This window comes from Periplaneta americana, chromosome 9 (genome assembly GCF_040183065.1).
Source record: "Periplaneta americana isolate PAMFEO1 chromosome 9, P.americana_PAMFEO1_priV1, whole genome shotgun sequence".
NCBI lineage: Eukaryota > Metazoa > Arthropoda > Insecta > Blattodea > Blattidae > Periplaneta > Periplaneta americana.
In genome coordinates this window covers 159,524,865-159,528,277 of record NC_091125.1, presented here as the reverse complement: position 1 = coordinate 159,528,277, position 3,413 = coordinate 159,524,865, and the positions used below count along the sequence as shown (strand labels likewise).

At 41.6% G+C, this 3,413-nt stretch overlaps 1 non-coding gene across 1 annotated transcript; it reads left to right on the top strand.

Annotated features, from left to right (window-relative positions):
• Positions 1-2,075: 2,075 nt before the first annotated feature.
• On the top strand, positions 2,076-2,148 carry TRNAY-AUA (transfer RNA tyrosine (anticodon AUA)). The gene has a single exon. It is a non-coding gene; the product is annotated as a tRNA-Tyr (tRNA).
• Positions 2,149-3,413: the final 1,265 nt, after the last annotated feature.

Here is a 3,413-nt window from a genome sequence, read left to right as displayed (position 1 = left end):
CGGTTTATTAATAAGACTGTATATCGCAGGGAATAATAATAATCCGTGGCGCTACAGCCCGTGAAGGGCCTAGACCGACCAGCCGGCTGCTGGCCTAACGCCCACATGTTGAAGCAGAGGTGAACGATCATCCAACCAGAATGGAGGTATCGTGTGGTTAGCACGATGATCCCCCCAGCCGTTATAGCTGGCATTCGCAACCGGATTTCGCTACCTATCGTAGCTCCCCAAGTGCATCACGATGCTGGGTGGGCACCGGTCCCATACACTGGCCGAAATCTCATGAGAAAATTTCTTCCCCCATGAGGACTCGAACCAGCGCGCATTCCGTAACGCGAGTCCTAGGCAGGATGCCTTAGACCGCGACGCCACGGCGCGGGACTATCGCAGGGAATACTGAAAAGAAAAGTTTGGTTGCGGATATGAGCGGCGTTCAGCAGAGATGGTGTTGTGAATTTTCGTAACCCTGTATTTAGCAATACATTTCAAATGGATATAGTATTCACTTACGAAGAGATGACGTCATGATTATAATGGATTTATGTTAGGATAAGAATGGCAAAGTAAACTCGTTACACCAATGCTCTGCCCAACAATTGTGTCGTAGAATCTGCCAGGAGTTGGTTAGATGTAGCTAGTGGGACGCGAGAATGTCATGCAGGAAAGTGCGTGTCTGACTGCAATCACTGCGCCCTATTCGAATGACTGAGCTTGACAAATTGGGCAATTGGTTACGGGGTTTGTTAAATTAACGGAATTGCACAGAATTGTGCCTGGGTAAACAATGCTGCTTGTTATAATTCGGTACGGACTCAGTCGAGTATTTTCTTGGCGGTATGGAACCTGTCGACGATGAGAATTTGCAGCAGGTACGATTTTTTTTTTCCACTTGCACTGTGAAAGGACAAAGTACCTTTCAATGTGCAGACTTACACCTTCCGTCATTTCTTCTTCCAATCCTGCAGTCAAATTCTTGAACGCATCCCCGTCCCCACACATGTGATATCTGATAATTATGTTCCTGTACGTCGTTTTCGACTTCTTCCCCTTCAAAATTTTCTAGAGCTCTTCAGTGGATCAGCGAAACTCGAAGTGAGACAAGTGGTCAACAGACTTGGAGCTCACATATTTAGTTTTTTATTCCCGAACTCCCTTTGCAAGGACGCGTTTTCGCTCTCCTATTAAATTTCTCCTTCCATTTCCCCTCTCTTCAAATTCAAGCTCACATATAAGATTTTTTTTATGCTCAGATAAGCTTATTTACTAACGGTCTTACTAATAAACCGTGTATAATGTTTATACGAGACTTATGTAGAGTTAAGACAGAAAACGTTACTAATAAACCATGCATAAGCGATAGGTGTATAAAAACGTATAACTGGTAGCCTACATCGGAATTGCTTTGCAGTAGTTATATATACACGAAACCCCTGATTAAGTGTTGTATATAGAGAAAAAAAATGGCCGTCTTTTAACAGTTGTTCGTATCGATTGTCATTTTATGATGATGGTTGCCTTGCAACCACAAAAGAACAAAACAAAGAGCACAGAATAATTAGAATAATATTGCTATAGTTGTACCTACTCTTTGACCAAAATATAGCGTGGTAATCGATCACACCCAGTTGTACTATCGATACTTAGCGCCACACATTACCGGATGCAATAGAGAATCACAGTTATTCTGTTACCTTTTGTAATAAAATAATGACGAAACTATAACGTAGCTGTGTAACAGTTTTATTGTTATATACGAAGTGATTATTATTAGTAAGGAATTTTGTAATATTTTTCTCCTCAAATATTAATTGTCAATATTACAGATAGTCTATTATTCTGTATGACAAATTACTAAATCTATAATAATATTCTCATAGCTGCAGTGCATGTGTCTGTACAGATTGCTGTGCACTTAACTGCGGAATCCCGGCCAAACAAGTCACTCAGCTGAGTGCGCTCCTAGTATAATGGCAATTGACATTGGACATATACGTCAACATATATGCCTAACTTGGAGACAGGCCACAAAGGGAAACATTGAAGGAGAGGGGTTCGATCCGATGCTGTGGATTGAATTCGGCGTAGCTCAATGGTCAGAGCACTTGGTACATAGAACCAAGGACCCGGGTTCGATCCCCGGCGCCGGAGCGAATTTTTCTCCTCAAATATTAATTGTTAATTTATCTAGTTGAACGCCATTTGGTATATAAAAATATTTACATGCCATAAGCTCCGTAAAGCATTCAAGATTTAATTATTATCATGTTGTCGACTTTGACTATTATATAATTAATAAATTGTAAAGCGATTGCTGTCGACGCTCGAGTTCTCTCTGCATCGGGGCGCTAGTGTCGTTGTTTCTGTGGTTCTGCTTATTATAACAGTGTTAAACTTGCTGAAACAAAATATCAAATCGTCGGTGTCATATTAACACAAGTTTTAGGGTTACCAAACTCCTGCATTTAGCAGGATATGTCCGTGTTTTGAAGTTCTGTCCCGTCTCTACAACAGCTTTACTGATGATTTTCAATTTGCGAGAAATGAAATGAAGGGGATTGGGTGCAGTAAATAAGTGACAGAGTATTATTGCAAGCCTAATGACTTTCGCGGGAAAATAACTCTTGCCTGAACTAAGAAAGGGAAATCCGTTACTCTGGACTTTCCTTAAATTCATCACTGCCATTCAACAAACGAAGCCAAAGCTGTTTCTCTCGCTCATTTCTCGGAGACTGCTGTGTTACGTAAGATTCTTGCTTAGTATGCATAACAAGATTTTGCTGGCAACTATTAGAATACAAACAGGCGTGATAGCGTAAACACGAGAGAACTCCCCCGCAGTTTGAGGAATGAATAATTGAAATCCAGTTTCCACACCCCTGTTATGACATTCGCTGCACGCTTTTATGCTGGTTGAGTCCTCCAGCGCAACCAGTGAAAACCTCAACGACTGCAAAGGCTTCGACGTGGGCGTCACATTCGATACCACCTCAAATAGGTGGATGCTTCATACGCTGTATACGTGAATTCGTGGTTTTTCAAGTGTCTATACGACTCAGTCTCGTCTGGTGTTCCTGCAGAACGTCTCCACTAATGCTGTTCATGATTATGTAGTCTCCGGAGCAGTTGTTCTCCGATTATCTCCGATTGATGCCGCAACAACTTTCCTATGGAGAAGACAGCAGGTTATACAGGATGTTTCATAATTCTTATTACAAACTTCCAAGGGTTGTGGAGGAGACTAAGTAGATAAAGGTTTGATTGGGAACCCATGTCCAGTAAACACCGGCAAATCATACAAGACTCACGCCCGTAACTGCTTTCCGTCAGGCTAGGAGAGGAGAGGAGAGGAGAGGAGAGGAGGAAATATGTTGAAAAGATAATGGTAACAATTATTATGAATATCAACAACTATT